Source organism: Schistocerca americana, chromosome 8 (genome assembly GCF_021461395.2).
Source record: "Schistocerca americana isolate TAMUIC-IGC-003095 chromosome 8, iqSchAmer2.1, whole genome shotgun sequence".
NCBI classification, from domain to species: Eukaryota; Metazoa; Arthropoda; class Insecta; order Orthoptera; family Acrididae; genus Schistocerca; species Schistocerca americana.
In genome coordinates, this window is record NC_060126.1 from 233976508 (window position 1) to 233989961 (window position 13454).

Genomic DNA, 13454 nt, shown 5'->3' on the forward strand with positions numbered 1-13454 from the left:
TCAGTTTCCTTGAAACACAGGCGCTTTTTAAGCAGTAATGATCTCAGGAAAGAATACTCTTGGCTGCAGTTCCACCGTGCACGATTTTAAGTGTCGTATCGTAGATGGCAGACACCATCTTGCGTTAATGTCCAGATTACTTGGCAGGCCAGTATGTATCCTATTTTATTCGTTCGTTTGAGGAAGATGTAAAAGTAATGAAGCTGAACAATGGCGTCAATTACCGTGGAACATTGATCAAGCTACGACCTTGTGACTGGCTGAAACCTCCACAAATATTAACCGTCGTCATGTTATTTCATTGAAAATTGGCGACTCACCGTACACCACGCAATGATGAAAAACTAGGTGCAGTAAAGACAGACATGAAGTGTGGCGCCAAACCATGCGAAAAACTGATTAGTTTCTACAGAAATAAATTTTTCTTCAGACTGATATGCACTGATTCATAATAGCTGTCTCAGTCGTCTCTACTACTCAAATTTCGTGATAGTGAAATAGACGGCAACACAGAGGTTCTTCTGACATCTATAGTGCTTTGCTAGACACGGTTCTACTAGAGCTAGTATGCTATTAGCATATTGTGACCTAACAAATTCCTCTCATAACCCAGTTATGAACGGAAACTGTAGTTCAAACACGAAATCACATCTCTATGCATCTCGGAAACTTACACGCCAACAATGTATTTTCATAGGTGTAAGTCATCTTAAGCAGCATTCCGTCTTCAGGCCCCAAGTGGCCCATCGGGACCATCTGACCGCCGTGCCAACCTCAACTGAGGGTGTGGACAGGAGGGGCATGTGGTCAGCACACTGCTCTCCCGATCGTTATTATGTTTTTCTGTGACAGGAGCCGCTACTATTCGGTCGAGTAGCTCCTCAATTGGCATTAAGAGGCTGATTGCACCCCGAAAAACGGCAACAGCGCATGTCGACCCTGGTAGTCACCTATCCAAGTGCCGGCCACGCCTGACAGTGCTTAACTTTGGTGATCTGACGGGAACCGGTGTATCCACTGCGGCAAGGCCGTTGCCTGTAAGTCATCTTAGGTGATAGAAAATGTCTGAGGACTGAGCAGGTATCGAAACATGAACCTCTGTATTTGTAATCTGAGATAAAACTGTGTCCGAAATTCAGTATAGTTTTTGGAGGCTCAGTCTTTCTACAGCGGAATATATGGAAAAGAAATTTCGACCACTACATAATATCTTTGATAATGATGATTCCTATTTGCCATTCTTATGTTTTGTCCGAGAAGAGTGACTGTAGTAGTACTGGTATGATATGATTTGAACTATTTATTGACGATCGAGTGGTTTAGATAGCGTCCCACTGCGAAATTCCCCTATCCTACGAAAAAACCGAACACATGAAACTGATACTGTCTTCTTATATCACCGGGCAAGCAGAAATGGTGACGGGGTGTAACTCGAATGCGTATTCTAAAAAGAAATGTGCTATGTACGCCCTCCTGCACTTGAAGAAGAACATTGAAGTTTGACAATGTAAAACGTGGCAGAAATGATGAATACGGCATACACTTAGCCAGAAGTAAATGAAATGGTCCTCAGTTACGTCTTTCCTCCTAATCAGCCTAGTGCAGCAGCAGCCATTAGCTGGGCACAGCATCGCTCCCGCTTGGTACAGAGCATCGATCTCGGGACAGCAATAGGCGGCCTCAGTGCCGCATCTGCATCACAAGAGGCCTGTCGCTGCCGAAATCCGCACAGCCTCGTTAGCATACGGCTGGCCCGACAAGCACGTCCTCGGTAAGCTACGGTCGCACAAGGGCCAGGCTCTCCTCTCGGCTCAGTGCAACGTCTGCGTTGCCTCTGTGACGTCTGGTCTCCAGTACTGAGTGGTCCAGTACTGAATCGTCACTCTGCAGCGAAATATGAGTCATTTTGACTCTTTCTGGCTGGGTAAACTGTGAGCTAGTCCGTGGCAATGCTCTCACCCATTGAGTATCCTGCTACGATTCCCCACACAGCTTCAGTTCTCTCGAGAAGTCTCTCTTATACACGCAGGAGAGCGACATGCACATATCTATGGCGGTAGTGTCACGTACACAAATCGTAAAACGGCAGTGCAGTGGGGTTGTAAAGCAGCTGAATGGGTTGAAAATAAATGAATCGCCAGGTCCTGATGGGATTCCAATTCGGTTTTACAGAGAGTACTCTACTGCATTGGCTCCTCACTTAGCTTGCACTTATCGCGAATCTCTTGCCCAACGTAAAGCCCTGAGCGACTTGAAAAAAGCGCAGGTGACGCCTGTATATAAGAAGGGTAGAAGGACGGAACATCAAAATTACAGACCAATATCCTTAACATCGGTTTGTTGTAGGATTCTCGAATATATTCTCAGTTCGAATATAATGAACTTCCTTGAGACAGAGAAGTTGCTGTCCATGCATCAGCACGGCTTTAGAAAGCATCGCTCCTGCGAAACTCAACTCGCCCTTTTTTCGCGTGATATCTTGCGAACCATGGATGAAGGGTATCCGAAAAGCGTTTGACTCGGTGCCCCACTGCAGACTCGTAACTAAGGTACGAGCATATGGGATTGGTTCCCAAATATGTGAGTGGCCCGAAGACTTCTTAAGTAATAGAACCCAGTACGTTGTCCTCGATAGTGAGTGTTCATCGGAGGTGATAGTATCATCTGGAGTGCCCCAGGGAAGTGTGGTAAGTTCGCTGTTGTTTTTTATCTGCATAAATGATCTTTTAGATAGGGTGGATAGCAATGTGCGGCTGTTTGCTGATGATGCTGTGGTATACGGGAAGGTGTCGTCGTTGAATGACTGTAGGAGGATACAAAATGACTTGGACAGGATTTGTGATTGGTGTAAAGAATGACAGCTAACTCTAAATATAGATAAATGTAAATTAATGCGGATGAATAGGAAAAAGAATCCCGTAATGTTTGAATATTCCATTAGTAGTGTAGCGCTTGACACAGTCACGTCGATTAAATATTTGGGCGTAACATTGCAGAGCGATATGAAGTGTGACAAGCATGTAGTGGCAGTTGTGGGGAAGGCGGATAGCCGTCTTCGGTTCATTGGTAGAATTTTGGGCAGATGTGGTTCACCTGTAAAGGACACCGCTTGTAAAACACTAATACGACCTATTCTTGACTATTGCTCGAGCGTTTGGGATCCCTATCAGGTCGGATTGAGGGAGGACATAGGAGCAATTCAGAGGCGGGCTGCTAGATTTGTTACTGGTAGGTTTGATCATCACGCGAGTGTTACGGAAATGCTTCAGGAACTCGGGTGCGAGTGTCTGGAAGAAAGGAGGAGATCTTTTCGTGAATCGCTAATGAGGAAATTTAGAGAACCAGCATTTGAGGCTGACTGCAGTACAATTTTACTGCCGCCAACTTATATTTCGCGAAAAGACCACAAAGATAAGATAAGTTCGATTAGGGCTCGTACAGAGGCATATAGGCAGTCCCTCGTTCTGTTTGGGAGTGGAACGGGGAGAGAAGATGCTAGTTGTGGTACGAGGTACCCTCCGACACGCACCGTGTGGTGGATTTAGAGTATGTATGCAGATGTAGATGTAGATGTAGACATTGGCAGAGCTGTCATTTGTACTCAGGTGGCTCATGTGAAACGTTTCACGCCGTGATTATGGGCGCACGACGGGAACTAACAAACGTTGAATACGGAATGGTAGTTGGAGATACATTCAAAAGACGTTTCATTTCCGAAATGATTATGGAAGTCAATATTTCGAAATTGACAGCATCAAGGGTGTACAAGAATAAGAAAAAAAGAACTTACCTCTCACCATGGACAACGCAGTGGCCAACTGCCTTCACTTAACGACCGAGAACAGCGGCGTTTGCACAGAGTTGTGCTAACAGACAAACAAACTGAGTGAATAACCGCAGAAATCGATGTATGTTGTACGGCCAACGTATGCATTAGGACTATGCGGCGAAATGCGGTGCTAATGGGCTATAGCAGCAGAGTGCCTTTGATAATTGCACAGTATTGCCTGCAGCGCCTTCCTGGACTCGTCACCGTAGTGGTTGGACCCCAGACGGCTGGTGAGATGAGTCCAGATATCAGTTAGTAAGAGCTGATGGCATGATACGAGGGTGGCGCACACCCCACGAAGCCAAGGACCCAGTTTGTGGGCTGTGTTTACATGGAATGCGTTGGGCCCTCTGGTCCAACTGAACTGAACAGTGTCGAGAAATGGTTAAGTTGGGCTACTTAGAGGGCATTTGAAGCCATTCAAGTACTTCATTTTTATTGATGACAATGCGCCATGTCACCAGGCAACAGTTGTTGGCGTTTGGTTTGAAGAACGTTCTGAATAACTCCAGCGTGTGATTTGGCCACCTAGATTGTCCGACGCAAAGCCCAATGAACAATTACAGGACTTAATCAAGAGGTCAGATTGTGCACAAAATCCTGCATCGGCAACGATTCCGCAATTATTGGCGGCTATAGTGGCAGCACGGGTCAGTATTTCTGCACTGACGTCCAAACACTTGTTGAGTCCTTGCCACGTCGATTTACTGCACTACGCCGACCAAAATGAGGTCCGACACGATGTTAGGAGATATCCCATGGCCTTTGCCACCTCAGTGCAAAGCGCCTATGAACAACATTGTAAGCAGAAACGCCATCTTTGACACAGTAAAGTAGCCATAAGATACTCCATACTTTTCTGGTTTCTAGAAAATTTTAACCTGAGCGCGCCTTCTCCATGGAGTAGCCGTTGTCTAGCCGTAGAACTCACGCCCCGTATTGGGTGCAAACAGAGTTGTCCAGTGGCTATCTGACTGAGTGGTTGCACGCAGCCGCTTCGCGATAGCAATTGATAGAAAACATAATTAAAAGTCTAAAGTTTTAATTCGGTTCGTAGGAGAAAGATGTTTCAGTAATTTAGTTGTTTAGCCAAAAGGCGAATGAGATTAGTTAGGAGATTTATGTTTGAAACAGCGTCGTATTTCTGAGTCTATAATTTTGGCGGCGAAACATATTCTACTAGAACATAAATGAAAACACTTCCGTGATCGGTGATTACCTTTTTAATTAATGTGGAAGCACAATGTAGCAATAGCTACTTCAGTATGAATGTGAAACGAACGCAACAGCTAACACAAGACTGTAAGAGTTTAAGCATTGCTAGAGGAGTGTGTTACGTACTAAAGGGCAATAAAACAAAGAAATTTGACTTTCAGTGTTATTATTTTAAAGTGCCGCTTTCCATTTTGCAATCGGATAAGGTTAATATTTGAAAAGTAGAAGACTCACGTGTTCGTATTAGGTGCATGGTCACGTTTATTTCATGACGAATCGTGTTCTCTACGTAAATCTCTTATACTCGAGTGCTATAGCCACGAAAATTAATCCAATAATAGATGAAGACAGGAGAAGTTTTTATATTTTTATTCTTGTTATTGTGATAGCCCAAGGAGTGAAAAGAAATAATACGAGGGTGAGTAAAATGAAAACCTTAAATATTTTTTAAAATATTATTTATTGTGCAGAATTGGAACAAAGCTGTATCACTTTTCAACATAATCTTCCCCAACCTCAATGCAAGTCCTCCAGCGCTTACAAAATGCATAAATTCATTCAGAAAAAAATTCTTTTGGTAGTCCGCGCAACCATTCATGCACCGCGTGGCGTACCTCTTCATCAGAACGGAACTTCTTTCCTCCCATTGCGACTTTGAGTGGTCCAAACACATGGAAATCACTTGGTGATGAGGAATGGCGCCATTCCTTGCTCGCTCTCTTCGTTTCCTGTTGGTGAAAGTGAACCCAGGTTTCGTCCCCAGTAACGATTCTTTGAAGGAAGCCATCACCTTTTCGTTCAAAGCGCCGAATAAGTTCTTCACAAGCATCAACACGTCGTTCTCTCATTTCAGGAGTCAGCTGCCGTGGCTTCCATCTTGCAGACACTTTGTGAAACTGGAGCACATCATCCACAGTGTGGTGTGCTGACCCATGACTAATCTGTAAACATGCTGCAATGTCATTCAGTGTCACTCGGCGGTTTTTCTTCACTATGGCTTCAACTGATGCAATGTTCTGTGGAGTCACAACTCGTTGTGCCTGACCTGGACGACGAGCATCTTCCACTGAAGTCACACCATTTGCGAACTTCCTACTCCATTCGAAGACTTGCTGCTCTGACAAACATGCATCACCGTACTGAACCATCATTCTTCGATGAATTTCAATAGGTTTCACACCTTCACTACGCAAAAACCGAGTAACAGAACGCTGTTCTTCCCTGGTGCAAGTCGCAAGTGGGGCGGCCATCTTTATACTGATACTGCGACGGTATGTGCGCATCTGCACTATGCTGCCACCTACAGGCCATTCTGCACGCTGTTTTTAGCATGCTTACCAACTTCAGGATAACGGCGCGAAATTTCGATTTGTTATTACAAATTTAAGGTTTTTATTTCAGTCACCCTCGTAACGTCCCATTGTACGAAGCATATGATGAAGTTGAAATTTGATTAGTGTTGTTTAAAGTGCCTTTATTATATACACTATCTGATCAAAAGTGTCCGAACAGTCCCATGTAATGCGGAATTGGCCATCAGATGCCACGAGAGCCGGACTTGCCAGTATAGAAGGAGGCGCGGGTGTTGTGTTGAGTGTAAATAAGTGGTGACAGCAGAATAGGTCCGCCAGCAAAACTCCGTGCGTGGTCATAGGAGGTACCTGGGCAACAAGTCCATCAGGGACGCTTCAGCCCCACTTTTGGTGTCCACGTCGGCTGTTAGCAAGGTGAGTGCAAAGTGCAAACACGTAGGATAAACAACAGCTAAACCAAGAACAGGCAGACGTCATAATACTGAGCGAACATTGCGGAGGGCGGTTGTAGAAAATCTCATCAAATAGGCGGCAGGCCTCTGTCTGGAGTTCCGAAATGCCACCAGCGGTCCAGCTAGCACAGTTAGGAAAGTAAAAGAATGGCGTACAATTGTGGAGCAGCTACTCGTAAGACACACATTTTTGTAAATGCTAAGCGACGCTGGAGGTGGAGTAACGGGCAACGCCAGTGGACAGTGGATGACTGGACAGAAGTAATTTCGAGTGATAAGTCACGCTATACCCTGTGGCAACCCTGTGAAGGCGTTTAGGTGTGACGAGTGTCTGGACAAGGTTAACTGGCATGTGCAGTGGAAATAGTGAAGTACGGAGGGGGCGGCGTTATGGTACGGGGCTGCTTTCTATTGTTAGGGTGTCGTCCCCTTACTGCGCTTCAGAAAAGTCTAAATGCAGAATGATATGCACACATTTAACAGCTTACAATAGATGAACCGTCAGAGACGTTGAATGCTTCTGTCAGCATTACGATGCACTCTGTCACAAATCAGGATCTGTAAGCCGACGTTTGAGGGTAACAGTATTCCTGAAATAGACTGGCCTTCCCAGAATCCCTACCTGAAGCCAACTGAACACCTCTGTCTTGAGTTACAATACTAGCTTCGCTCCAGACCACGGTGCCCAACATACGTACCTTCTCTGGTTTCGCCTCTTGGGGAAGAACGGACTACCATTCCTCCTCAGACTTTCAACACCTCACTGAAAGTGTCCTCTTCAGAGTTCAACGTGTCATAAACGTGAAAATTACACACATCGCATATTAATGACCACTAACAGGTGTTCGGATACTTTTGATCGTATAATGTACAGTATTCTGATTAACAGTTCGTAACTATTCACTTCCTTGGTTTAATGTCCACCACCAGATTCTAATACAATACATAAACAAAAGTTAAACTGTGACGGAGTTTTGTGAGTCCTAACTGGATAACTTAGTCTTTAAAAGCATTGTTTGCGAATGCATGGATTCTGGGTTCGTGGTCCGATCTGTGTAAAATTTGAATCACCCGTGAAGTATTAAACCAGCACCCACACCACTGTAAAGCGATCGATTCAGTCTAGAAAAATTCGCTCCAAAATACGATTTCCAGGAGTGCTAGTCCAAGGAGGACGGTTTTTGTAAAATTTGGAAAAGACAAAAGGATATAGAGACAGAAGAAAATCTGTGACAGTAATAGTTTGTGAAACTTAGTCGCCGGCCGTTGTGGCCGAGCGGTTCTAGGCGCTACAGTCTGGAACCGCGCGACCGCTACGGTCGCAGGTTCGAACCCTGCCTCGGTCATGGGTGTGTGTGATGTCCTTAGGTTAGTTAGGTTTAAGTAGTTCTAAGTTCTAGGGGACTGATGACCTCCGAAGTTAAATCCCATAGTGCTCAGAGTCATGTGAACCAAACTTAGTCAGTACGGCATGGTTCAATGTTAGATTCCAATTTGATATCAATTACCACAGTAAAACCAACGATGACAGATGCTAGTGTAGTAAACTTCTGATGCACAGAAAAATTGTAGCTTCACGCAAGTACAGCATACAGAAAGACCAGCATTTCAAGGAAGGTCATTTTGAAATCTATTTTGTAAGCATTACTCTCCTTCAATCTCATTCATGAACGATTGAGACAATCATCTACCCAGCACCATGCAGTATGGCATACAGTGACCCATGAAAGCGTCAGGAAGCCGTCCTGTTCAATGCCTGTTCAACTAGGACCATAGTTCACGGTGAATGGTCAGCGTTGAGTCCAAGCCGGGCCCATCTGTCTATGTAGCATTCCAAATATACTCAGATGAACTGATTTATCATGATCTGGGACCTCACTTCACATTTCTCGAACTTCCAACGACCATATTCTGCCCTTACTTATTTCTGTGCCTTTTGGTGCGCGGTTTGGTGAAGACAGTGGTATCTGGTTGAAGTCCACTTCGTAGCAAGCTGGTGGTTCTGGATGCAATAGCTGCTCATTTCTTGTTGTCCTGTACTGAACTGGGGAGTGGTTTCTGCCCCATGGTCTCTCTATGTGCTGATTCTTGAAGTTTTCCCGGCGTAAGGAATATTCCGTTATTTTTCGGGCTTCCAGCAGGAAGACTTCGACATCTTCCTACGATAATTTGCCTATGACCATTCAATCATTTTTTTAGTGTTTTAGACTGATTGCTAGAGCACACCGCTAACTTTGGACCAACAGTTAGCTCGGAGACGCATGCGCTATGTGCCCTGTGTCGACTTAACCGTCCTCTTCGACTATTGCTCTAGCTACAACGGGAAAGCGCATGTGTAAAGGTGACACGACGTCTATCGGAATGCAGACTCGCTTAGCTAAAATTCAGGTGTGATATCTTTACTTTCTTCAAGCGCCACTATTGCAATTTTCTCGCAGAAGCAACCAACAATTTTTTTATTTACAGTCATAGAATTGTTCCGTTTTGCGCAGTGACGAATGAAAAATTACTGGGTGGCCGAGAATTAACTCTCTATTAAAAATTGTTTCTTAAGTTTCTTAGTACTTAACTAATTTCCATGAAAGAAGAAACTTTCCTTCCTTACTGTTAGGAAGGGCGGAGGTGGGCTCTGGTGAAGGTAGATGGAATTACTTTGGAACTAATGACACTTTTAAAACCTCTAGTGGGATAGCTTGAATACAGTGGTCCTTGAGTGCAAAACCACTGGAAGACAGATTTGCAAATCATTTACTAATATCTTTTAAGGAAGATACGTTGGTACTAATGGCATTCAACAGATTTACTTTTATCGTGATTCCAAAATATGACTTGTTTTACTCAAATAAAAAAAAACTGTTAACGTGACTGATTGGTGGAACTAAGCCACTTAGAACGTTCTTAACAAAACTAGCAACATTTCTTTAATTATATAACTAATATAGTTAAATTTTCCTTGAGAGATTTGAGTCTCATCTTTATGTACGATAATGATGGTACCTGAAGAGATGAATTGAAATATGTGCGATGGTCAATACTTAAACCCTAGTCTCTTTGTGCACTACGCAAATGTAGCAGCCATGACACCACCACGGCATTACATCTACATCGCTGTACAGACTAATCTAGTTTGTGCTAGGGAGATCACTGGAGTAGAATAGTCCATGCAGCGAGGGTTGCTGTAATGTTGTAGCGGTGCGATGGTCATCATACCTACCGAATAAGCAAGGAGACGCGGATTCAAGTCCTGACCAAAGCACAAATTATAATTCATTTCTTCAGCTTCCATCATAATCGTAGCTAACGACGAGACTCGAATATTTCAAGGAAAATTTAGTCATATCAGCTCTATAAATCACCTAGACTAGAGGAACAGACAGGATTTGCCGGTTACGTCCAGTGTTGGGGTGATATTCCAATACCGGAGCGCATCGGCAATAGTGACTATCTGAGCAGGGGAAAGCAAGCTGAAGATGAGAGCTGAAGTTTGTGTTAGAGAGGGCACTGGACGGGTGTAATCCGTATAGCTGTGTTAGCTGCAGTGATACGGTTGTGCAGTGGCTCGCTACTCGCATAGTAAGCAACGAGACCCGGGTTCAAGTCCTGCCAGTGTACGAATTTTAATTCATTTCTTCAGCCTCCATCAATTCTTTAATAATTTTGGGCCACTAGCCCCACATATTTTTTAAAAAAAATCAAGGTAATAACAACATACAACGGCAAATTGACCTAAATTCAAAGGATACAGCTTCAAGATTTGCGAAGTGGACACCAGCCGTATTATCTTCAACCTAAGACAAAACCAACTGCCATTAGTGAAGGTGACTAGATTATAAGTGTGCACTGCAATGGTTGCACAAAGCCAAATAGTAACACCTTTAAAATTTGTTATATACCTGAGTAAAATATGTGGACCACAAAATGTGGGCACTAGCCCCTTCAGCAGTGCATAGGAAGTTTGAAGAGAATTTGTTGATGACAAATAAAACTTTTACACCAAAATTGCTTGAACACGGACACTAGTCTTTGGAAATTAACGACCTAAAATTTAAATGTCAAATTTACGAACTGTTCCGAAATGACATGGGATCTAACAGTTTTAAAATTACAACGCACGTGACTAATACTGAACCAAGACAATTTACAACACACAACTTTAAACACGGATTGTAAATGATCTAAACTTCGGGCACTAGCCCTCCTTGAAATTTACCCCAAAGTCACCCAAATCAGTGGCACAATGTGGTTCCTCAAACTCCGGCACCAGCCAGTTTGAACTACAGGTTAATAGGCCAATTTTCCTTAAGAGCTGTTACTTAAGTAATTTCAGCTTGAAATCAACAACCATACTGAGCAACAAGGCAATTGTCGGTTCCATTCAAATTTAACACTGAAATTGGTGCTTTAAATTTTCGTCATTAAGGAGAACGATCTTTGAGTTTGAGCTCAACAACCCAATTAAGTAACATGACAACTGTTTGCTCTTTTTCAAACTTAACCACTTACGTTTGAGTTTTATGTACTTGTCATCCAAGAGAATAACCCACAACTTCACTTTTGGAAATGATGAAACAAGAAAACGTGATCACTTTCAGTACCCTGAGCCGACAGCCACCTTTTGAGAAAAAAAAATGGTTTAAATGGCTCTGAGCACTGTGGGACTTAACTTCTGAGGTCATCAGTCCCCTAGAACTTAGAACTACTTAAACCTAACTAACCTAAGGACATCACACACATCCACGCCCGAGGCAGGATTCGAACCTGCGACCGTAGCGGTCGCGCAGTTCCAGACTGTAGCACCTAGGACCGCTCGGCCACGCCGGGCGGCACCATTTTAGCACTCGGGAATCAAAATTATATTGCCCATTTCGTTGTAGACGGTTTACCAGCGCGTTCTTTTGTCGGCATAGATACCAGCCATCGGTAAACACAAGCCATCAGCTGATAACATTAAGCAAACACCACAATCAGGACGTTTCGTTCCTTTCATATAAACCTTCCTGCTTCTACAACATATAATAGAGAGAAACGTTAATCCATGCTGCAAATGTGGTGGACCGATGTAGAACACAGTACCGACTCAAACACTCGTGGTGTACTCCCAGTCGAACATAGGCACCTCACTGACCCGCTCTCCGGTACAGAAAAAGAACTCTCGAATATCGACTGCCTAGGCGCGGCCGCGTCCACCACACATGATTGTTTCGAACCTTCCATTCACAGCCCAGAGCTCACAGTTCAAGTGCACCGACACAGGGCTTTTTCTATGCTTGGAACGAGTACAACCTCTGACTAGCCGCATTGATAGAACTACACTGCCGATTGGCAGGTCCATTCGATTCGCACCTATCACTTATAATGGAAGAATTGTTATGTGCTGCTAAAATCCAAAATAAGCGGCACCATTACTACTAGTGGATATGGATGTGGATGTTTGCTACAAACTCCTGCAGAGATTTCCACTGGTATGTTTCGACGGATTGATCGGACTTTGTCTCCTATTAAACCACCTTTGTGAGATACCTGCCTTTGTGATTTCGAAGGACTCCGAGTGGACATTTCCTGAACCACTTTCACAGTTTGCTCCGTCCTGAATGCTGAGGGCCGACCGCGTCCCGTAGCATCTGACACTGAATGAGCGTCCATTATCTTAGAGTGGAAATTCGTTGTTTCCTTGTACACGCCGAGGCACGAGATCCTTTTACACTTCTTCACCATCTCTGTACTTTTACCATGGATCGCCATACTTCTTACTGGAATACCAAGTGAGCCCGCTCACATAAGGTTAGACGATGTTCAAATGTGTGTGATATCTTATGGGACTTAACTACTAAGGTCATAAGTCCCTAAGCTTACACACTACTTATCCTAAATTGTCCTAAGGACAAACACACATACCCATGCCCGAGGGAGGACTCGAACCTCCGCCGGGACCAGCCGCACACTCCAGGACTGCAACGCCTCAGACCGCTCGGCTAATCCCGCGCAGCCGTGTTTAGACGTTGCGTCACGATCCCTCACTAGTATCTGCAATGGAGTAAATGTAATAAATGCTACCATTGTAAGGAACAAAATATTTCTTGTTTCATAAGAATTAGTGAAGTATTATAAAAACTAAAAACAGTTTTCAATAGGAAGTTAATTATTAGGTATTGTAGTGTTTCCAATATCAACACATAGTTGAAAATGTGATGATGTAGCTCACGTTTTCATTGTGATTGGGAATGAACATGCTGTTGTATATATTGCCATTTGGAGACATGTCTCGGCAGCGTTCCTTAGTCTGTTGGCAACATATCGCCCATTCCACTTCGAACATCCAAGCTTTAGAAGTGTAAGTCCTCCGTAGGTCATAAAATCTGTTGTTCGAGAGATGCAATTGTCTCAGGTGAGTAGTGTCACACTGACCAGTCAACATCGACTTCTGTGGTCTCGTCAGTATAATCAATATCACGAACATCAGCAGTGCGTCATCAGAAAGCCACAGGGGACCCACATATCACCGATCGAGGTGGCGCTGCACACTCACATGGAACCCTATCTATCAATCCAGATTTCAGTTACCCAGATTTATATAAATGGTCAAAGGAGGCTGCTGGCATGATTGTCCAGTAGGCTACAACGGATTCCTTAACTCCCCATTTCATA

At 43.9% G+C, this 13454-nt stretch overlaps 1 pseudogene; it reads right to left on the minus strand.

The window, feature by feature from the left end:
- Nucleotides 1-918: 918 nt before the first annotated feature.
- On the minus strand, nucleotides 919-1036 carry LOC124546331 (annotated as a pseudogene).
- Between the last annotated feature and the right edge of the window lie 12418 nt (nucleotides 1037-13454).